The sequence below is a fragment of the Cibotium barometz genome, chromosome 5, assembly GCF_041138505.1.
Source record: "Cibotium barometz isolate CiBa-2024 chromosome 5, ASM4113850v1, whole genome shotgun sequence".
Classification (NCBI taxonomy): Eukaryota; Viridiplantae; Streptophyta; class Polypodiopsida; order Cyatheales; family Cibotiaceae; genus Cibotium; species Cibotium barometz.
The window spans coordinates 5,326,398-5,352,706 of NC_141050.1; positions in this window are offsets into that span (position 1 = coordinate 5,326,398).

Consider the following 26,309-nt stretch of genomic DNA (forward strand, 5'->3'; position numbering starts at 1 on the left):
GGTCCGCCATTTGGTCTGCGCTACAGAAGTTCCTAGGTGAGGAAAAAGTGAGCGCTCATACTGTTCTATAAAGTCTTTCTTCACAGACTCTCTTGCGTCTTGAAGGTGAGAAATCATCATGGATAAAACTAGTTCTTGTTGCCAAGCCATGAAGGAGATTAAGAAAGAAAGGAGATTGATGGGAGTAAGATTACTGTGAGCGACAAGTAAAAGTTATGACTTATATAAAGGAAGGAGCTAGCGTAACTTAGAAGCCAACGGTAACTTGCCACTGAAGTTTTACCGTCTTTCCATGATTTGAGTTTGACACATTTTTCTATAGAAGGCATTAAGAATTTTGAGATGAGGAGATAAAAGAAACTTGTAGGCTAAGTCACCTACTTTCATTGAATTCAGATATAAGGATCACAATATCTGGGGGATAACTTCTTATACTCCCCAAGAGATAAAGAACTTCTTTTGGGCCGTACTCGAATGAAAACCAAAACCTTGGTATCCAAAACACCAATTTTCACTTCTGAACTCATTGTTCTGAATCCTTAAAATAGACGTGACTCCTAAGAAGTATTCTAGGAAAAGGGTCTTCCTTTTTTAAACAAAAACTTTCTTTTATTTTAGAGAGGGAATAATTATAAGATCAGAAAGGGAGATTCTTACTCCTGTATACCTCGAGGGTTGGGGAGGAATCTTACATTCTACCCCACTTAAAAAGTGCGAGATGTCCTCATCTCGCAAGGTAGAGGACAACTCTTTTTCTTAAAATCCAATTTTATTCTAGGGTTCCTTATATTCTGGTCAACCCAACAGAATACTGGGATAAATATCCCTTATATAGAACTCATAATTAAATAACAATTCATTCAGATCTTATCATTCATATCTTTAACATGATAATGGTCCATTAGACTGAAAAATTTCCTTCTGAACATTCCTTCACGGGAATTTCAGTTAAGCTAGTCCTCAATTTGACATCCCTTAACTTGATCTACCGGTCAAGTATTAACAGTAGCAATCTGACAGCACAACCCACTAATCTCATAGTGATTTTCTGAATTCATTATCATCATTCTAGTTATGAATATCATCACAGGGACTCGTCCCATTCCCCCTCATTGTGGTTTCATTATATTTCAACTAATTTTTAAAAATCAACATTTTTCAGTCAGCATTTTCAATCAGAATCCAAATCAATTCATCAATTCTCAAACAGAATTAAAATCATATCAATCACATTCAAAATCATCATCTAGATAGCATTAACGCTTATAATTTCAAGTCTTAGATTTACTCGTATATACTGTCAGTAAAGAGCTGCAGTATACTCTCGGTATATACGGGTAGTCACGGCCCTTGGAATTATAAGGTAAATACTATCATGTCTAGGCCTCAAGCAAGTCAGGGATTCTATATAATTGCGGTACTTCCATCTGAAGACCCAATTACCAGATTACGAGTTTCAGTTTGAATATCAAATTGTATGAATTATCTCACACAATTATAACCTTTTTGTGTTTCTTGATAAATTTTTGATATAATTGTCTTCTCAATTGATCTTTCTTAACCAAATGCTCTCATACCAACTGTAAGATCCCTGTTCCCACCAAGCAACAGATTCGGGATACTAGCAGCGGAAGTAGCACTTCTCGCGCGAGACAGGGGTCCCACATTCGGGGCCTCACCCACGGATATCCGGATAAGAGACTAATCCGTCGGTTGTTCCAAAACCGAACCCGGAAAAACTTCCTTTATGTAAGATCCCTGTTCCCACCGAGCAACAGATTCGGGATACTAGCAGCGGAAGTAGCACTTCTCGCGCGGGACAGGGGTCCCACACTCGGGGCCTCACCCACGGATATCCGGATAAGAAACTAATCCGTCGGTTGTTCCAAAACCGAACCCGGAAAAACTTCCTTTACCGGAAAGCACGGGTGATTCCACCAGGATAACTTTTTACTCTAACGTAGTCAAGATCATTTCTGATCGAGCTGATCCAATTGCATCTATAAGATACTTGGTCAGATCAAGGAAGAAACTTGCACTTGGATCATTGGGATCAACGTTTTTTTCCCCATTCAAGAGGCACAGCCGTTGATTCCTATCCATAGAACAGTTACTGTCCGGGATTTATTTTATCTATCGTAAAAACAAAAGTTTGAGTCTCGATTTACGGATCCATCAGTCCAGCCTAACCCCATCCAGTCCCATGGGTTAGCCAACCGCCCAACCACTGTAGTGATGGGATCCAATTAAGAATTTGGTTAGGTTTTGTCCCGGGTACCAAGGAAAAGAGTTCCAAGGCCCCCTAGCCGGATGTTCATGCAAAACAAAACTAGTCACACCACTCACACACCCAATATGAAATTACCTTTTTCAACCAAATTCAACCAGTTTAAAACAATCCTTTAATGAAACCATAGTATCACAGATCACAATCTTCCAATTTATCCAATTGATTCTTCATTTCCCATCATTCCTTCATCAGAGTATCTATGGCATCATTGGCAACTAGAACGCTCAGGGGCCGTTTCGATAGTTCCTAGCCCTTAATACTCGGCAATATAATCACTTATCAAGATGGACTCTCGTTGAAGATCAGCAAGATCAACCAACAGATCCATATAAGGGGCCATGGACTCATCCATTGAAGACCAGCAAGGTCAATCAACCAGATCCATGCCCGATTTCAGAAAACAACTCCAACTCTGTTCCAATATCTTCCTCGACGCACGCGTGGGTATCCTAGGCGACCCAGAGCCCGAGCACCGTATGGTCAGCACCCTCTAGGATCCTTCGCAGGTGACCTAGCGCTTCACGCATAGGCCGCTTCCTTGGCCCCTCATCCACCGTACCGGAAGCTCACCATTTTAATCGCACCGAGGCTGGTCAAGACCTCGGCCGACCTTGCTACGCGAGACGTCCTTCATTGACTCCCCGTCAGCAGTTGCAACTTTACCATCACGACTTTAATCACAAGACGGTCAAAATGCTCCCCCCAGCATTCTTGACATAAAACAATCATTTACAAACAGCATTTACAAATAATTTACAATACAATTTCTATTTTAACTTTCATTTTTCCACATTATCCCTCATCAATCTACATTACTTATTCCATATTCCATTTATATGTATACTCATCCCATCACATCATTTCCATCTCATCACTTCAGATTCCCTCACATCACATATCGTATATTCACATCCATACATCCATATCTATATGCATACATTCACATCTACATGCATACATCTACATCTCTATGCATACATCCACATCCACATTCACATTCACCTCCATACATCTACATCTATATGCATACATCCCCCTCCACATTCACATCCACATCTATACATCTACATCTACATGCATACATCCACCTCTACATCCACATCTACATCTATACACCTACATCTACATGCATACATCCACATCTCCATTCACATCTACATCTATACAACTACATCTACATGTATACATCTACATCTCCATTCACATCTACATCTACATGCATACATCCATATCTCCATTCCAATCTACATCTATACATCTACATCTACATGCATCCATCCACCTCCACATCCACATCTACATCTATACATCTACATCTACATGTATACATCCACATCTCCATTCACATCTACATATATACATCTATATCTACATACATCCATCCACATCTCCATTCACATCTCATCTACACATCTATTTCTACATGCATACATCCACATCTCCATGCATACATCCACCTCCACATTCACACTCACATCCATACCTCTACATCTACATGCAAACATCCATATCTCCATGCATAATAATATTCTTTTAATTAATCTAGGATGATAGTTCCTAGAATATGGTAGGAAGTCCTCTTTTTATGCTTTGAATGAAATTATTTTATGCGTAATTTCTATAAAAATTTTGCCATAGCTCCGCTACTATGACTGATAAGTCTCAATTTTTTCTAAGGGATAAGGTTTATCATTAAGGAAATAATTAGAATGGTCTCTAATTGGATCATCAATCCATAATGGATTGAATCATCAATGTGCATAAACTAAAAGTATAGAAAAAAGCCATTAATTTGGCCTCAAGCATAGCTTAATCTTGGATTAAGGAAAAGCCTTATGAAAAGCTTCATTTGGATTTAAAAGGGTCATGAGTATGACCATTTCTTAAGTGAGAGAGAGAAAATACATAAAAACCATTAGAATTTAAACATAAATGGAAATTAACTTCAATAGCATTTATTAAATTATGTAACTCTTCACTACTATTCACTAATTAACTTCAATAGCATTTAAAAAACCATACCAATTAAGCTTCTCAAGCTTGAGAGGGGTTGAGAAGAGAGAATCATTGAGAAATTATAGAAAAGATCAAAATTCAATATACTTACCTTATAATTTGCTTGATTCTTTATTCACGGTAGAGGCCCCCAACCAATCAATTGGTTTAGTATGTTGATGGAGCCACCAATGGGGATTGAAGAAAGAGAGAAGTATCAAAAACTAGTGAATTATTAAAGAATTCACAGTTCTTGGCTTAGGTAGAGTAGAGTAACAATGCATAAGACACTCTATATTTTGGCTTAGGTGGAGTAGAGTAACAAAGCATAAGACACTCTATATTTTGGCTTAGGTGGAGTAGAGTAATAAAGCATAAGACACTATATATTTTGGCTTAGGTGGAGTAGAGTAACAAGGCATAAGACACTATATATTTTGGCTTAGGTGGAGTAGAGTAACAAGGCATAAGACACTATATATTTTGGCTTAGGTGGAGTAGAGTAACAAGGCATAAGACACTATATATTTTGGCTTAGGTGGAGTAGAGTAACAATGCATAAGACACTATATTTTTTTCAACAAGGGGAGGCTTCTATTTATAGGAAAATTTGAGCTCCTAACCAAACAAACTGATTCTAGAATTTTCCAAGTCAGTTTGGTCACTTTTTGACCATTTTTAGGTCAGTTAAGCTAACTTTTTGGAACTAGACTTGAATGAGGAGAGAGGAGAGATGAAATATCTCAATTTTTATGAGTTTAAAACTCATTCAAGCATGTGAAATATGCACCTCCTTTAAAGAACTCCCCTCCTTACATATGTGTCATAATGGAATCATTTTAATATTGCTCATAGTTTTTTATTAATAAACCTTGTACATTTTCAACTCTTCATCTTATGTGAAATATGCACCTCCTTTAAAGAACTCCCCTTCCTTACATATGTGTCATAATGGAATCATTTTAATATTGCTCATAGTTTTTTACTAATAAACCTTGTACATTTTCAACTCTTCATCTTATGTGAGCATTTAAGGGACTCCCCTTCCTCCTTACATATGTGTCATAAAAAAATCATTATTCCCAAAATATCTCATATTTTTAATATTGCTCATAGTTTTTTACTAATAACCTTGTACATTTTCAACTCTTCATCTTATGTGAGCATTTACTCATTTTTGGGTATCTTCTTTTTACAATTTGGATTTATCTCCTCCCTACACATGGATTGATGCTATTGGCCCATAGGAACCTTAATTGGACCATAATCCAAAGATTTATGAAAATCTAGACCCTTGGACTAAGGTTCTTTATACCTATTTCTAATTAATTCCAATTGCACATTGGAAAATTCTTTTTGAATTTTTGTTTCAGGGGAATTCATCTTAATTATATGAGATATTTTTCTATCCAAAAATATTCAAAATCTGAATATTCTCTCTCTAGAATATTTTCTCTCTCTAGGTTAAAACAGTTAGAAACAAGGTCTTTATATTTCTGAAGAGTGATTGATTACAGGGGAAGATACTAGACATCAAAAAAAGGGGGTTGGGGGAGGAATCTTACATTCTACCCCACTTAAAAAACGCGAGATGTCCTCATCTCGCAACTTGGGATAATTTCGTAAGATGCACGAATATGAGACTTAGAGGAAAATTTTAATCAAGATTAACCACCAAGAAAAGTATTAAAGAGGGCAAGATAAGAACAAGATTTAAACTTTATTCATTCTCGGAACTTATACAGTAAAGATAGAAGAACTCTTTACACTTCCATAAGCCCGTCCATCATATGGTCACAAAAGCAATCCTCACAAGCTACACAAGTATAGGGTAACTCATCTATGGGAATGATTCTGCTGGTTATTGCCGCACCTATCTCAGGTATGAGGTGATCTAACAAAAGGGCCTCTGAGAGGTAAGCCAAAAACGGGGTAAAGGCATATCTTCTCATGAGGAAGAAAACACGCCAGTAAGAAGACCCGCTCAGAAAACCCAAGATGCCTTGATCTCATGACGCAGTAGTATCGGGGACCCAAATCCAAGGCTTCGATAACCATGGCCAAGCGGACATGGTTACGAAAGTGCTGCTGACCCCAGGGTGTTACCCTAGTTATGTTTTGATAGGTCCGCCATTTGGTCTGCGCTACAGAAGTTCCTAGGTGAGGAAAAAGTGAGCGCTCATACTGTTCTATAAAGTCTTTCTTCACAGACTCTCTTGCGTCTTGAAGGTGAGAAATCATCATGGATAAAACTAGTTCTTGTTGCCAAGCCATGAAGGAGATTAAGAAAGAAAGGAGATTGATGGGAGTAAGATTACTGTGAGCGACAAGTAAAAGTTATGACTTATATAAAGGAAGGTGCTAGCGTAACTTAGAAGCCAACGGTAACTTGCCACTGAAGTTTTACCGTCTTTCCATGATTTGAGTTTGACACATTTTTCTATAGAAGGCATTAAGAATTTTGAGATGAGGAGATAAAAGAAACTTGTAGGCTAAGTCACCTACTTTCATTGAATTCAGATATAAGGATCACAATATCTGGGGGATAACTTCTTATACTCCCCAAGAGATAAAGAACTTCTTTTGGGCCGTACTCGAATGAAAACCAAAACCTTGGTATCCAAAACACCAATTTTCACTTCTGAACTCATTGTTCTGAATCCTTAAAATAGGCGTGACTCCTGAGAAGTATTCTAGGAAAAGGGTCTTCCTTTTTTAAACAGAAACTTTCTTTTATTTTAGAGAGGGAATAATTATAAGATCAGAAAGGGAGATTCTTACTCCTGTATACCTCGAGGGTTGGGGAGGAATCTTACATTCTACCCCACTTAAAAAGTGCGAGATGTCCTCATCTCGCAAGGTAGAGGACAACTCTTTTTCTTAAAATCCAATTTTATTCTGGGGTTCCTTATATTCTGGTCAACCCAACAGAATACTGGGATAAATATCCCTTATATAGAACTCATAATTAAATAACAATTCATTCAGATCTTATCATTCATATCTTTAACATGATAATGGTCCATTAGACTGAAAAATTTCCTTCTGAACATTCCTTCACGGGAATTTCAGTTAAGCTAGTCCTCAATTTGACATCCCTTAACTTGATCTACCGGTCAAGTATTAACAGTAGCAATCTGACAGCACAACCCACTAATCTCATAGTGATTTTCTGAATTCATTATCATCATTCTAGTTATGAACATCATCACAGGGACTCGTCCCATTCCCTCTCATTGTGGTTTCATTATATTTCAACTAATTTTTAAAAATCAACATTTTCCAGTCAGCATTTTCAATCAGAATCCAAATCAATTCATCAATTCTCAAACAGAATTAAAATCATATCAATCACATTCGAAATCATCATCTAGATAGCATTAACGCTTATAATTTCAAGTCTTAGATTTACTCGTATATACTGTCAGTAAAGAGCTGCAGTATACTCTCGGTATATACGGGTAGTCACGGCCCTTGGAATTATAAGGTAAATACTATCATGTCTAGGCCTCAAGCAAGTCAGGGATTCTATATAATTGTGGTACTTCCATCTGAAGACCCAATTACCAGATTACGAGTTTCAGTTTGAATATCAAATTGTATGAATTATCTCACACAATTATAACCTTTTTGTGTTTCTTGATAAATTTTTGATATAATTGTCTTCTCAATTGATCTTTCTTAACCAAATGCTCTGATACCAACTGTAAGATCCCTGTTCCCACCGAGCAACAGATTCGGGATACTAGCAGCGGAAGTAGCACTTCTCGTGCGAGACAGGGGTCCCACATTCGGGGCCTCACCCACGGATATCCGGATAAGAGACTAATCCGTCGGTTGTTCCAAAACCGAACCCGGAAAAACTTCCTTTATGTAAGATCCCTGTTCCCACCGAGCAACAGATTCGGGATACTAGCAGCGGAAGTAGCACTTCTCGCGCGGGACAGGGGTCCCACACTCGGGGCCTCACCCACGGATATCCGAATAAGAAACTAATCCGTCGGTTGTTCCAAAACCGAACCCGGAAAAACTTCCTTTACCGGAAAGCACGGGTGATTCCACCAGGATAACTTTTTACTCTAACGTAGTCAAGATCATTTCTGATCGAGCTGATCCAATTGCATCTATAAGATACTTGGTCAGATCAAGGAAGAAACTTGCACTTGGATCATTGGGATCAACGTTTTTTTCCCCATTCAAGAGGCACAGCCGTTGATTCCTATCCATAGAACAGTTACTGTCTAGGATTTATTTTATCTATCGTAAAAACAAAAGTTTGAGTCTCGATTTTTACGGATCCATCAGTCCAGCCTAACCCCATCCAGTCCCATGGGTTAGCCAACCGCCCAACCACTGTAGTGATGGGATCCAATTAAGAATTTGGTTAGGTTTTGTCCCGGGTACCAAGGAAAAGAGTTCCAAGGCCCCCTAGCCGGATGTTCATGCAAAATAAAACTAGTCACACCACTCACACACCCAATATGAAATTACCTTTTTCAACCAAATTCAACCAGTTTAAAACAATCCTTTAATGAAACCATAGTATCACAGATCACAATCTTCCAATTTATCCAATTGATTCTTCATTTCCCATCATTCCTTCATCAGAGTATCTATGGCATCATTGGCAACTAGAACGCTCAGGGGCCGTTTCGATAGTTCCTAGCCCCCTTAATACTCGGCAATATAATCACTTATCAAGATGGACTCTCGTTGAAGATCAGCAAGATCAACCAACAGATCCATATAAGGGACCATGGACTCATCCATTGAAGACCAGCAAGGTCAATCAACCAGATCCATGCCCGATTTCAGAAAACAACTCCAACTCTGTTCCAATATCTTCCTCGACGCACGCGTGGGTATCCTAGGCGACCCAGAGCCCGAGCACCGTATGGTCAGCACCCTCTAGGATCCTTCGCAGGTGACCTAGCGCTTCACGCATAGGCCGCTTCCTTGGCCCCTCATCCACCGTACCGGAAGCTCACCATTTTAATCGCACCGAGGCTGGTCAAGACCTCGGCCGACCTTGCTACGCGAGACGTCCTTCATTGACTCCCCGTCAACAGTTACAACTTTACCATCACGACTTTAATCACAAGACGGTCAAAATGCTCCCCCCAGCATTCTTGACATAAAACAATCATTTACAAACGGCATTTATAAACAATTTACAATACAATTTCTATTTTAACTTTCATTTTTCCACATTATCCCTCATCAATCTACATTACTTATTTCATATTCCATTTATATGTATACTCATCCCATCACATCATTTCCATCTCATCACTTCAGATTCCCTCACATCACATATCGTATATTCACATCCATACATCCACATCTATATGCATACATTCACATCTACATGCATACATCTACATCTCTATGCATACATCCACATCCACATTCACATTCACCTCCATACATCTACATCTATATGCATACATCCCCCTCCACATTCACATCCACATCTATACATCTACATCTACATGCATACATCCACCTCTACGTCCACATCTACATCTATACACCTACATCTACATGCATACATCCACATCTCCATTCACATCTACATCTATACATCTACATCTACATGTATACATCTACATCTCCATTCACATCTACATCTACATGCATACATCCATATCTCCATTCCAATCTACATCTATACATCTACATCTACATGCATCCATCCACCTCCACATCCACATCTACATCTATACATCTACATCTACATGTGTACATCCACATCTCCATTCACATCTACATCTATACATCTATATCTACATACATCCATCCACATCTCCATTCACATCTCATCTACACATCTATTTCTACATGCATACATCCACATCTCCATGCATACATCCACCTCCACATTCACACTCACATCCATACCTCTACATCTACATGCAAACATCCATATCTCCATGCATAATAATATTCTTTTAATTAATCTAGGATGATAGTTCCTAGAATATGGTAGGAAGTCCTCTTTTTATGCTTTGAATGAAATTATTTTATGCGTAATTTCTATAAAAATTTTGCCATAGCTCCGCTACTATGATGACTGATAAGTCTCAATTTTTTCTAAGGGATAAGGTTTATCATTAAGGAAATAATTAGAATGGTCTCTAATTGGATCATCAATCCATAATGGATTGAATCATCAATGTGCATAAACTAAAAGTATAGAAAAAAGCCATTAATTTGGCCTCAAGCATAGCTTAATCTTGGATTAAGAAAAAGCCTTATGAAAAGCTTCATTTGGATTTAAAAGGGTCATGAGTATGACCATTTCTTAAGTGAGAGAGAGAAATTACATAAAAACCATTAGAATTTAAACATAAATGGAAATTAACTTCAATAGCATTTATTAAATTATGTAACTCTTCACTACTATTCACTAATTAACTTCAATAGCATTTAAAAAACCATACCAATTAAGCTTCTCAAGCTTGAGAGGGGTTGAGAAGAGAGAATCATTGAGAAATTATAGAAAAGATCAAAATTCAATATACTTACCTTATAATTTGCTTGATTCTTTATTCACGGTAGAGGCCCCCAACCAATCAATTGGTTTAGTATGTTGATGGAGCCACCAATGGGGATTGAAGAAAGAGAGAAGTATCAAAAACTAGTGAATTATTAAAGAATTCACAGTTCTTGGCTTAGGTAGAGTAGAGTAACAATGCATAAGACACTCTATATTTTGGCTTAGGTGGAGTAGAGTAACAAAGCATAAGACACTCTATATTTTGGCTTAGGTGGAGTAGAGTAACAAAGCATAAGACACTATATATTTTGGCTTAGGTGGAGTAGAGTAACAAGGCATAAGACACTATATATTTTGGCTTAGGTGGAGTAGAGTAACAAGGCATAAGACACTATATATTTTGGCTTAGGTGGAGTAGAGTAACAAGGCATAAGAGACTATATATTTTGGCTTAGGTGGAGTAGAGTAACAATGCATAAGACACTATATTTTTTTCAACAAGGGGAGGCTTCTATTTATAGGAAAATTTGAGCTCCTAACCAAACAAACTGATTCTAGAATTTTCCAAGTCAGTTTGGTCACTTTTTGACCATTTTTAGGTCAGTTAAGCTAACTTTTTGGAACTAGACTTGAATGAGGAGAGAGGAGAGATGAAATATCTCAATTTTTATGAGTTTAAAACTCATTCAAGCATGTGAAATATGCACCTCCTTTAAAGAACTCCCCTCCTTATATATGTGTCATAATGGAATCATTTTAATATTGCTCATAGTTTTTTATTAATAAACCTTGTACATTTTCAACTCTTCATCTTATGTGAAATATGCACCTCCTTTAAAGAACTCCCCTTCCTTACATATGTGTCATAATGGAATCATTTTAATATTGCTCATAGTTTTTTACTAATAAACCTTGTACATTTTCAACTCTTCATCTTATGTGAGCATTTAAGGGACTCCCCTTCCTTACATATGTGTCATAAAAAAATCATTATTCCCAAAATATCTCATATTTTTAATATTGCTCATAGTTTTTTACTTATAAACCTTGTACATTTTCAACTCTTCATCTTATGTGAGCATTTAAGGGACTCCCCTTCCTTACATATGTGTTATAATAAAATCATTATTCCCAAAATATCTCATATTTTTAATATTGCTCATAGTTTTTTACTAATAACCTTGTACATTTTCAACTCTTCATCTTATGTGAGCATTTACTCATTTTTGGGTATCTTCTTTTTACAATTTGGATTTATCTTCTCCCTACACATGGATTGATGCTATTGGCCCATAGGAACCTTAATTGGACCATAATCCAAAGTTTTATGAAAATCTAGACCCTTGGACTAAGGTTCTTTATACCTATTTCTAATTAATTCCAATTGCACATTGGAAAATTCTTTTTGAATTTTTGTTTCAGGGGAATTCATCTTAATTATATGAGATATTTTTCTATCCAAAAATATTCAAAATCTAAATATTCTCTCTCTAGAATATTTTCTCTCTCTAGGTTAAAACAGTTAGAAACAAGGTCTTTATATTTCTGAAGAGTGATTGATTACAGGGGAAGATACTAGACATCAAAAAAAGGGGGTTGGGGGAGGAATCTTACACTTTGGAATGTGGCTAGACCATTCTTCAACCCAAAAATCATTACATTGGAGGCAAAATCCCCCTCAGTTTGTCACAAAGGCAGTTTCATATGGTGAGCTTGAAGATCTACCCATGCCATGAATCAATTTGCTGAATTGGGAGGTCCCGAATATAGCAACATTGTCAAGCTTAAAAGTAAAGATTTCACAAGACATCCAGAAGGCAATGTGTTGTAGGACCATGGTACATGGAGATTAGAATATTCTATAAATTGAATAATAGAAGAAATAAGCCATAAACACCATAACATAATTCAAGAGCATACACATCAAAGAACACGAGATTGGGTGTAATCTCCCCCCCGACGTGCATGTCTCCACTCCCACACGCGGTATTTAAATCATATTATCATAAATTTAGTCCTTGGAGCCATAAACGCATAGCTTTTCCAAAATTGGGCTTTTACAAAATTGCACCATAGTCGAATGCTTTTAAAGTATCTCATAAAAAATAAACCTTGCCCAACATAATGGGCCAAACCTTACAAAATTAAATATTTAGCACACATGTGCTCGACTAGATAATCTTGTCCAATATCCACCTCTCGGTTGTTCCAAACTCATGATCTATACTCAACAAAGTCCATATTGTTAGATCACAATTACTTTGAAATCACTCACAAAAATAATTTTAACAAATAGAAAACATTTACTAACATGCTTCACACATAAACCATGCATCACACATAATTAATTGGGTTCACTCTCCCATTATAAAATATTCTAAAAAATCTCACTCTCATGATAGTCCTCTTGTTTGAGAAGACCACCATCCTCAATTATAACTATCCGCACACACAAGAGATTAAGCACATTAATCGTTCCCACATTGGATTCACTCACAATGTCTTTTACATGTGTCACACGTGTCTTAGAGTTGATCGGATTCACTCACGAGATTAAACTTACACAACCTTTACACGCATCACACATGTTTTAAAATTGATTGGATTCAGTGACAATCAAACTCCCACATTCCTTACATGCATCACACATGTCACAGTTGGTCAGATTTTAAAAAACTTAAACAATATATAATTATGAGTTTTAGGCTTACCTCTCTAGGGGTAGAAATCATGATTGGGAGTACCATCTTGTTAAGGTTGGTCTCGCCATCGTCTTCTTCTTTAACCACATTCGTGATCGTTTGATGCTTTGTCTTCTCAAGACACTCCTATGCATAATGCCCTTCTTTGTTGCACCTATAGCATGTAATCACACGAGGTTTTCATTCTCCACCACTATTGTTGGTCTTCTTTGTAGCTTCATTTTTCTTCCCATTCACTTGTGAACCATTGTGCTTTCTTGCATCATCTTTGTGCTAAAACTTCTCAAAATATTTAGATCGAGAAATTGAGGAATATGAGGATCTGCCACTATAGTGTCCCTTGGAGAGACATTTCTCTTCTCACAGTTTATTGATAGAGAGATGGCATTGCTAAGGAAACGAGGATGAAACATGTTCACTTTTGCTCTAATAACTGGCTTCAAACCTGCTACTATGAACTTTCTCCTTTGCTCTCTTTCATGCACTTTCTCTATAGCTTGAAGTTACAATAAAGTTTGCAAAAACATGTCAACATAGGCTGCTATGTTCTCCTTTTCGAGCTATCTTAAAATATCCCATTGCTGTTTGGCTTTACTCTTATATGACGGAGGTAAGAAATCCTTCTTGATCAGTTTTAAAAATTCTTTCCATGACTTTGGTTTGTGTTTTCCCTGTGTAATAACATTCCACCAAAGAGCTGCACTACCTACCAAATGATTAGTGGAACATTTCGCCTTACTCTTCTCATAGAATTTCTCTCTAGAAAAATAATCATCAAGCTGGCTCAACCATGCAAGTATGATGTGTGCTTCCTTTTTTCCATCATAATCTTGAAAATTAAAAGCCTTTCTGCTGATCTTACGTCCCTTTTGAGACTCTTGAGCTTTTAGAGTAGCTCATACAGTCCTTTGGATATGTCCTCCTCGTAATCAAAAGAATCAGATTGCAAAGATCCACGTCTTCGCTTCTTGTGATAAATTTTTTGCTAAGATATTCTCTTTGCCTCTTCTCACTCAACAATTGAGCTTGAAGTGCATTTCATTGATCTTGGATAATAGGTGGTTGTGGAATTGTAGCCATGATTAAAGAAAAGAAGGAAAAATATTGAGATAGTATGAATTGCGATAAAATAAATAAACTTATCTATTATTTTCAATGTTCCATCTCAAGTGAAAGTCGATGGCATCCACCAATCAAGAATAAAAATAATAATTCAGTAATGCCTTGATGTTGACACTAAAAACTCGTTGAAAGAGTCTTTAAAAGAGTTGAAAAAAATATCCTAGAGGAAAACCCAGTTGATCATGCTGAATTTCTTTTTTCCCAAAATCTAAAAAATTAATATATTTGATGTCAAACTTCCGTCTCTTCGTCCATTAGACCTTGGCCAATGAGTAGCTGCACCCACCTACATATCCAAAATAAAACAAACAGCACTAAAATATTTTTTTTAATGTGTATATGTATTTTTTGCAAAAATAGAATGGCATTAGAAGATATATACCTGTAGACAACCCTCTTTGCGGCATTCTCCACTTCAGGTTGCTTTTGGCCTTCCTTCACTTTTCCAATCTTTGCCCACACCTCATGGAAGGCCCATGGTATGTGTTTCGATCGTTCCTCTTGCACCCATTGCATAAATGGTGGGATGTAGATAACATCATCATAAACCCTCCAAAATAGAGTCCGCCTCCCCTATTAGCTCTTCCCAATACAACTCTTTCTTCATATGCAGCAACGTCTTTTTGTTATCCCCAAACATCCGAAATTACCTTGTCCTTTGCCCTCCCAGTCATAAGCATTTGAAGCAATTCCGTCTTTCTATTTCAGCATCATACCAAAGCCATAAGAGATTAGATGTTAAGGTTAGTTTATGTTAAGGGAGGTTTATTGACATGTGACATACCTTTGAGTTGAAATCCGAGATATGGCGACTGTGTAGAGCTTTTTTTTGGTCAAAGCAACCAATCTCTTCTTAGACCAATCATAGTTATATACGAGTTGAAAGAATGCATCACCATTGGATGGGTTTGCATCACCATTGGATGGGTTTGCAACAATTATGAGCATCTTGTACGCTCTATCTCGAAATGTTTGCTCTACACCACATCTGGCTTTCTCACATTTTGTCTCATATTCTTGCAACCCCATGGCATGTGTCTATCAATGCATGATATAGCTTGCTTCACCGCATTTTCAAACGATGTCTACGTATAACGAAAAGGACTCACTATCACTCACATGATTAAAAAACATTGATAATCCGTTTATTAATAAAAGATGGGAAATGCAAACACTACCTTCCACACACAAGCTGTGCCAAGATTGTAGCTGGAGCATTGTACCATTGCTCTCCACTTCGTCGCTCCAAACTAAGCTCCATTAAAGCCCACCTCCTTACGTCTTCACCAAGGTAGTCCAATATGGATGATTTGTTCGCCATTCCAAATTGTTGAAACATGAAGATCTCATGTGACAATGTGGGTGTAACACTAGTGCGCACCAATCTGTTGTAAAGAGTCACAATGAGCCAAGAACTTAACAATGACTTCACAATGTCCGTAATTAAGTAGAGAGAGATCACTTACTCATTTTGAGATCGCAAAGCCAATAGCAATTCTCCTTCTTGCTTCTTGTCCATAGCCAAAAATTGACATTTGACCCAGACATGGCGTGAGGGGCTATGAGACCAAGCTAGAGAAAACAAAATAAAGATATTACAATATATTACTTTTAATGTTGCATAAAATCACTCTATGGCATTCAAAAGAACATACCTTCGTGCACTCGAGACATCCATGCCTTCACACGATGATTGCCATCCCAAACAAGAAACGTCTTACCACCACTGAGATCCTCCCACTCAGTTCCTCTGATCTCATCCTCAAATCTGTCATGTTGTAACACCCAGTATGGTCCCCATTCTTGCAAGTCTATTTGTGTGACCGCGAAATACATAGAGCTTCCGGGACGTGTAAGTGAAATAAAAAAGGAGGAGATGCTTCGACATAGCCATGGCAGTCAAAGGATTCACGAAACACCTCAAGCTGGCTAGAAACTGTACGGATAGCTTCACTTGGAATCAGCCTGCATAAAGGGACCAATGGGGTAGCGGAATTGCGCTGCACAAAAAACTTAGTGAATACATCACCAAGCAATGCCAATTCAATAGATTTTCCAAGAAGCCTTCTATGGGTCTCCCCTTGACCAGTACTAGATTCAGGCATCTCCGTGTGACTTGGAGGAGGTGAGATCATTTTGTTCTCCAACACAAGCGCTTCTTCCTCATGAACAAGAGAATTATGCGCTTCTATTTCCTCTCTAATAGGAGACACATGTGAGGACATAGGTGTCCGTGATTGAGCTTCCTCGCTAAGAGTCAAACAAACACGCCCAGATCTAAGTGAGGATTCCCTGTTGTCTATAAGACACACACACCAAGCCCAAGTAAGCATATCTAAAAACATTAAAACACAATCTCAGTAGAATCTTAGCTATTCACATCATATATGTTTCTTAGTCTTTGCCTGTTATTTTCCTGCTTTTCTTGGAGCCATCTGTCTCTCTTTTGCCTTGAATATGAGTAGCAAACAGTTTGAGCTGAATGACAGATAGAGATGATCAACCTCACACATAAGCCCTACTTCATGTCTATAGGAAAACATCAACCTCACACACAAACCTTACTACATGTCTAAGAAAACATTCAGGATGGTGAAAGCTCTAGAGACTAGCACACAACTTCAAAGAGTAGATCAGTAAGCTCACAAGGACGGATACCAAAACCAAGATCGGGCCATAACTATAGGCCCTATTCAAAGAAACCTCTAGGAAAGAAACATTCACCCATCATCAACTAATGCTACGATCCTAGAAAATAGAATCTTTATGGAGCTTAGATTTACAATCATTTTATATCCATACATGCACATTGGGATTAGTTGTATTGATGATGAGAATAAGAAAAAAACATAGAGTATGAAGAATATACACATTCTTGCAAGCTTAGTATCTGAATTGAATTTGACAACTATACACATGATGCCTTAAAACACGTATAAAAGAGTGCACATCTCCCCCCTTGCTCCCGTTGCTCTGCCCACTCCAGGCTCCCGGCAGAGCTGGGAGCCTGGAGTGGTCGGAGAGCAATGGGGGCAAGGGGGGAGATGTGCACTGGAGAACCACGTGCATCTCCACCTCCACCTCCACCTCCATCTCCATCCACCTCGCCTTCCACCTTCATCTCCACCTCCACCAACACCTTACAACACACTTGCACGGGGGCAAGGTGAGGGTCAAGGTCTCTTCATCACACACTGTTGCACAGAATTTCTCTCTCCCTCTCACACACGTGCACCTTGGCAAACGTTCGCTCTCATGCACACACATTCATTAAAGCTTGGCCATGGTAACCGTATACTTGCCCTCTCAAGCTGAAGCCATGGCTGAAAGCCTGCTAGCCACCCATCTTTCTTCTTCAACCACGAACAAAAATAGCAGTCATGATCGTAATAGCAGAAAGCTTCATGCGGTGATGATACCATACCCTATCCAAGGCCAGATCAATCCCATGGTGCGGCTTGCCGAGGCTCTCATCAAGCACAACTTCATCGTCACCTTTGTCAACAAACGAGCACAACCACAAGCGCATCCAAGAGAGCCGCCGTTCAAAATAATCTTCAAATCAATCTCAAGAAGAAAACCTTCGCTTTGTGTTGCTAGACAATGGGTTACTCCCTGATTTTGATTACAACGACATTAGCGCAAGGATTGTAGAGTTCCACGAGGCCTTTGTTAACATGAAAGACCAACTGGTGGAGCTCTTGAATAAGAAGAACCCACCAGTCACTTGCATTGTGTACGGGTTCCTTTGCACTTGGGCTCAGTGTGTTGTAATGGAGCTCCACATTCCAAGTGTTTTTCTCTAGCCTCAGTCTGCTACAGTCTTTTCCATCTATTCCCGTACAAAAAGACTCCTCCCCTTGCCCTCGTTGCTCCAGCCACCCTAGGCTCCCGACAGAGCCTGGAGATGGTCTGCGCCGCCCTCACCCTCACCCTCACCATCGCCGCCGCCCTCCAACATAGCCGACACCCTCACCTGTGCAGCACCCGAGCATCTAGACCCTCACCCTCACCATCGCCGCCGCCCTCCAACATAGCCGACACCCTCACCTCCATAGCACCCGGGCATCTTCTCCACCGCTGCCACCTCCAACATAGCCTACTGAGAACAGAAAAAGAACAGCAGAAAAAGAACAGCAGAGAGAACAATACCTCTTTTAACAGATGCGTTTGCCCGTTCGCATGCTGAGTTGAGAGTATCCACACCTTCACAGCAAAATACATGTACCCTAAAATATGTGTACCATATATGTGTGTGTGTGGCCTAAAATATACATAGCCTAAAGATAGATACATATATACACACACATATATATGGCTAAAAATGTATTAAGCTATAGATACACACACACACACACACACACATACACATTTTTCAATGGTTCAATATGTGGCATACTTTTTTAGAACTTTTCTAGTATTTATGTTATTGAAATTTTGTGTGTGTGTGTGTGTGTGTGTGTGTGTGTGTGTGTGAGAGAGAGAGAGAGAGAGAGAGAGAGAGAGAGAATATGTGATGTACAACAAAGAGAAAACTCATGCTCTTTTAAAACTTTTTTAAACATTTAGGCTCAAAAGAGAGAGAGAATATAGTTTAGGCTATGTATATATGTACATATATATATATATTGATGTATATATATATATATTAGTCTAGGTATTTATTAGGTTACACACACACACACACACACACACATATTAAGCTATATGTATTTTAATAAATGTGTAAGTGTGTGTGTGTGTGTAGCCTAATAGATATATAGTCTAATATATCTATATATCCTAAAATAGATAAAAGGCTAGTCTATGTAAATACACACATACACACACTAAAATACATATATCCTAATACATTCTTATTCTAAAATATATACAATATAATATATAAATATAGACATGTGTGTGTGTGTGTATTTACAAAGAGACTAGCCTTTTACAAACATAATACTTAGAACCAATAAATGTATATATTTGTATATTTTTTTATATATTTGTAGATACATATATATTTTTATATTTTTTATATAAAAAAATTTATCATGACCATTCTCAATCGTGATTGCTTCACCTTGTTTTATCATTTTAACCGCCTTCATTCTCAATCGTGATTGCTCCACCTTGTATTATCATTTCAACCGCCTTCATTCTCAATCGTGATTGCTCCACCTAGATACGTGATCTTCTATTTTTGTTTTATAAAGTCCATCTTTTCTTTCGTTTTTATATTTTCATTTCACATTTTTGTCTCTCCTGTCCTTTCTGCATCTTCGCATTGCCTTCCCTATGGAGCACACTATCACCTTTGGGAGCTTGATGGTTGCAGCAAAAAATCTCAAACTTTAATACTTCTCCACCACCAGACCACGCTTGTCAGTCATGGATATCTACAAGGGTTTTTGCCTTCATCACACGCTCTTTCTGGAGTGAAAGCTACTAGGACCAATGGAAGCTTATAGGAAATCATCACTCATTATGATATGGAGGGCAATAAAAACTACCTCGTAGATATTACTCAAAGTAAAACATATATGCTACAATGTAGTCCTCTCTGTGCTGCTGATAGTCTTGATCCTAGTGCTAATGACATTGCCCAAGATGTCTGACATTTGGAGACTTCAGTGGATAAAGAATAAGGGACACAAAACACCCATGTTCATATCTCGAGCTTCTCTTCTGAGAGTGACTTGAATGGCTCAGCAACTGTTTTGCAACTAGATGAAGGCACGAGCAATCCAAAAGGTTCAAAGCACAATATCTCTGAAGATGAATGTATTGCTTCAGAGAGTATACTTTCAGTTCTTCGTCGTAAGAAGGAGGAACCTTCTCTTCTGTGAGATCCCTGATCCCACCGCGCAACGGATTCAGGGTACTAGCAGCGGAAATAGCACTTCTTGCGCGAGGCAAGGTCCCACACTCGGGGCCTCGTCCATGGATATCCAGACAAAAGACTAATCCGTCGGTTTTTCCAAAACCGAGCCCGGAAAAACTTCCCTTATCCGGAAAGCACGGGTGATTCCTCCAGGATAGCTTTTTACTCTAACGTAGTTAAGACCATTAGTGATCAATCTGATCCGACTGCACCTATAAAGATACTCGGTCAGATCAAGGAAGAAACTTGCACTTGGATCATTGAGATCAACGCTTTTTTCCCCATCAAGAGGCAGGGCCGTTGATTCCTATCCATAGAACAATTACTATCCGGGACTTACTTCATCTATCATAATAACAGAAATTGAGTCTCGATTTACCGATCCACCATCACAGTCCAGCCTAACCCCATCCAGTCCCATGGGTTAGCCAACCGCCCAACCACTGTAGTGATGGGATCCAATTAAGAATTTGGTTAGGTTTTGTCCCGGGTACCAAGGAAAAGAGTTCCAAGGCCCCCTAGCCGGAAGTTCATGCAAACATAAAACTAGTCACACCACTTACACACCCAATATGAAATTGCCTTTTTCTTAGCATCAGCTAACTTTAAATTAATGAAACCATTATTGACAATCCTCATAGTCTCGAGTTGAATCCTTATTTCCAGTCATTCATTCATCGGTATACTTATGGCATCATTGGCAACCAGAATGCTCACCACCTGTTCACTCAGGGGCCTTTTCCATAGTTCCTAGCTCATAGTAACCGACAATATATTCATATAATAGAATGGAATCTCCGTGGAAGATCAGCAAGGTCAACCCACAGATCCATATAAAAGAGCCATGGACTCATCTGTTGAGGACCAGCAAGGTCAATCAACCAGAACCATGCCCGATTTCAGAAAACAACTCTTATTCCTTGTTCGAATATCTTCCACGACGCACGTGTGGGTATCTTCGACGACCCAGAGCCTGAGCACCGTATGGTCAGCACCCTCTAGGATCCTTCGCAGGTGACCTAGCGCTTCACTCATAGGCCGCTTCCTTGGTCCCTCATCCATCGTACCGGAAGCTCACCATTTAAATCAAACCGAGGCTGGTCAAGACCTCGGTCGACCTTGCTACGCGAGACGTCCTCCATTGACTCTCCGTCCTCAGCAGTTGCAACTTTAACAGATAGGTCTTCATGACCTTAATCCACAAGACGGTCAAAATGCTTCTCCAGCATTCTTGACATAAAACATTCATTTACAAACAGTCACAAAATACAGTTTCTAAATCAAACTCTCGTCTTTCCACATTATCCCTCCTTAGTCCACATTACTCATTCCACATTCCATTCAATGTGTACTCATTCTCATCCATTTCCTCATATCGACGACACATTAATTCATATACACATTCACATTCACATTCACATCCATACGTCCACATCTACATGAATACATCCATTTTTACATCCTCATTTATACATCCACATCCCATATCCACATTCATACATACACATCCATATCCACATCCATACATCCACATCCACATACATACATCCACTATCACGTCCTCATTCATACATCCACATCCACATACATACATACATCCATATCCACATTCCCATTCACATCTATACATCCACATCTACATCCACATTCACATTCCACATTTACATGTATACATTCACATCTACATCCACATACATACATACATCCGTATCTACATCCATACATCCATACTATATCCATTCTCGCCCTAACACATCCCATATACATCTTATCCCATCAGATACACTCTCTACCTCGTCCCATACACATCTTAACACATCCTAACTCATCTTAACACATTCTATCACATCTCATACACCTCTTATCATATCCTATCACATCTCATACACATCTTATCACATCTTTTCACATCTCATACACCTCTTATCACATCCTATCACTTCTCATACGTATCTTATCACATCTTCTCACATCTCATACACCTCTTATCACATCCTATCACTTCCCATACGCATCTTATCACATATTATCACATCTCATTTAAAAATCAATCTTTTATGCATCTTCCTATGCATAAATTCATAAAAATGACACTTTTGAATTAAAATTCCATCTCTTATGCATCTTCCTATGAATAAACTCAATTTAGATGAGAATTGACACTTTTGAATTAAAAATCCATCTTTTATGCATCTTCCTATGCATAAATTCAATTTGGATGAGAATAACACTTTTGAATTGAAATTCCATTCTTTTATGCATCTTCCTATGCATAAATTCAATTTAGATGAGAATGACACTTTGAATTTAAAAATCAATCTTTTATGCATCTTCTTATGCATAAATTCAATTTGGTAGGAATTACACTTTTAGAATAAAAGAATTTCTCTTATGCATCTAAGTTATGCATAAAATCCATTTATGATGAAAATCACACTTTTAGTATAAAAAGAATACCTTTTATGCATACCTCTATACATGAAATTCAATATGATAAAAGTAACACTTTTACAATAAAATAATCAACTTTAATGCATACCTCTATGCATGAAATCCAAATATGATAAAAGTCACACTTTTATAATAAAATAATCAACTTTTATGCATACCTCTATGTATGAAATCCAAATATGATAAAAGTCACACTTTTATAATAAAATAATCAACTTTTATGCATACCTCTGCATGAAATCCAAATATGATAAAAGTCACACTTTTATAATAAAATAATCAACTTTTATGTATACCTCTATGCATGAAATCCAAATATGATAAAAGTCACACTTTTATAATAAAATAATCAACTTTTATTCATACCTCTATGCATGCAATCCAAATATGATAAAAGTCGCACTTTTATAATAAAATAATCAACTTTTATGCATACCTCTATGCATGAAATCCAATATGATAAAAGTCACGCTTTTATAATAAAATAATCAACTTTTATGCATACCTCTATGCATGAAATCCTAATATGATAAAAGTCACACTTTTATAATAAAATAATCAACTTTTATGCATACCTCTATGCATGAAATCCAAATATGATAAAAGTCACACTTTTATAATAAAATAATCAACTTTCATGCATACCTCTATGCATGAAATCCAATTATGATAAAAGTAACACTTTTATTTAAAAAAAATCAACTTTTATGCATACCTCTATGCATGAAATCCAAATATGATAAAAGAAACACTTTTATAATAAAATAATCAACTTTTATGCATACCTCTATGCATGAAATTCAAATATGATAAAAGAAACACTTTTATAATAAAATAATCAACTTTTATGCATACCTCTATGCATGAAATTCAAATATGATAAAAGAAACACTTTTATATTAAAATAATAATTCTTTTATGCATACCTCTATGCATGAAATCCAAATATGATAAAAGTCACACTTTTATAATAAAATAATCAACTTTTATGCATACCTCTATGCATGAAATCCAAATATGATAAAAGTCACACTTTTATAATAAAATAATCAACTTTTATGCATACCTCTATGCATGAAATTCAAATATGATAAAAGAAACACTTTTATTTTAAAATAATAATTCTTTTATGCATACCTCTATGCATGAAATCGGAATACGAAAAAAGAAACACTTTTATATTAAAATAATAATTCTTTTATGCATACCTCTATGCATGAAATCCAAATATGAAAAAAGAAACACTTTTATATTAAAATAATAATTCTTTTATGCATACTTCTATGCATGAAATCTAAATATGATAGAAGTAACACTTTTACAATAAAATAATCATCAATTATGCATAACATAAAAATCAATTTCTCCATGATTACAATAAAATTCTTTCAACTAATCTAGGAAGATAATTCCTAGAATATGGTAGGAAGTTCTCTTTTCATGCTTTGAATAAAACTATTTTATGTGTAATTTTTATAAAAATTTTGCCATAGCTCCGCTACTATGACTGATAAATCTCAATTTATTTTGAAGGATAAAGCTTATCATTAAGGAAATGATTGGAATGATCCCTAATTGGATCATTAACCCAATAATGGGTTGAATCATCAATATTCATGAAATACATAAACTAAAAGCATAGAAAAAAACCATTAATTTGACCTCAAGCATAGATAAATCTTGGATTAAGGAAAAGCTTTATGAAGAACTTCATTTGGATTGAGAATGAGTCATGAGTATGACCATTTCTTGAGTGAGAGAGAAATTACATAAAAACCATTAGAATTAAGCATAAATGAAAATTTATGTAATTGATTAACTATCATTAATCAATTAACTTCAATAGCATTCATCAAATTATGTAACTCTTCACTATCATTTATCAATTAACTTCAATACCATTCAATAAACCATTCCAATTAAGCTTCTCAAGCTTGAGAGGGGTTGAGAAGAGAGAAACATTGAGAAATTATAGAAAATTATCAAAATTCACTAATTACCTTACAAATTGCTTGATTCTTTGTTCACGGTAGAGGCTCCCAACCAATCAATTGGTTAAGTATGTTGATGGAGCCACCAATGGGGATTGAAGAAAGAGGGAAGCTCCAATTTCTTCAATTTGGAGAGAATTTTAGAGAATAGTAGAAACTAGCATTATTTCAGCATAACTCTAGTATAGTAAAATTCTTCCTTTTTTTTCAAAGGACTCATGTTCTATTTATAGGAGAGGAAAGCTCTAACCAAAGCTAACAAAATTCTGGAATTTTCTAAATTCAGTTTGGTTGAATTTGGACTAGATTTGGATCTAGTTTGGTTACTTTTTGATTCGATTTGGTTTCATTTTGATTTGGTTTGGTTCAAGAGAGAGGAGAGATAAAAATATCACATTATTTTTGAGTTTAAAACTCATTCAAGCATGTGAAATATGCACCTCCTTTAAAGAACTCCCCTTCCTTACATATGTGTCAAAATGGAATCATTATACCCAAAATATCTCATATTTTTAGTATTGCTCATAGTTTTTTACTAATAAACCTTGTACATTTTCAACTCTTCATCTTGTGTGAGCATTTACTCATTTTTGGATACCCAAAATATCTCATATTTTTAACATTTCTCATAGTTTTTTACTAATAAACCTTGTACATTTTCAACTCTTCATCTTATGTGAGCATTTACTCATTTTTGGATACCCAAAATATCTCATATTTTTGATATTACTCATAGTTTCTTACTAATAAACCTTGTACATAGTCAACTCTTCATCTTATGTGAGCATTTACTCATTTTTGGGTATCTTCTTTTACAAAATTGGATTTATCTCCTCCCTACACATGGATTGATGCTATTGGCCCATAGGAACCTTAATTGGACCATAATCTAAAATTTCTGAAAATCTAGACCCTTAGGCTAAGGTCCTTTATACCCATTTCCAATTAATTCCAATTGCACATTGGAAAATTCTTTCTCAATTTCTGTTTCAGGAAAATTCATTTTAATAAGATGAGATATTTTTCTATCCAAAAATATTAAAAATCTGAATATTCTCTCTCTAGAATATTTTCTCTCTCTATGCCAAAACAAGCAGAGACAAGATCTCTTATATTTCTAAAGAGGGAATTGATTACATGAGAATAGGCTGGACATTTTTGAGAGGCTGGGGAGGAATCTTACATTCTCTCCCACTTGAAAAATGCGAGATGTCCTCATCTCGTAAACTTGGGATAATTTCGCAAGATGCACGAATATGAGACTTAGAGAAAGATTTAATTAAGATTAACCACCAAAAAAAAAGGTCTCAAGGAGAGTAAGATTCAAGACAAGAACAAGATTTAAACTTTATTCATTCTTGGAACATATACAGTAAAGATAGAAGAACTC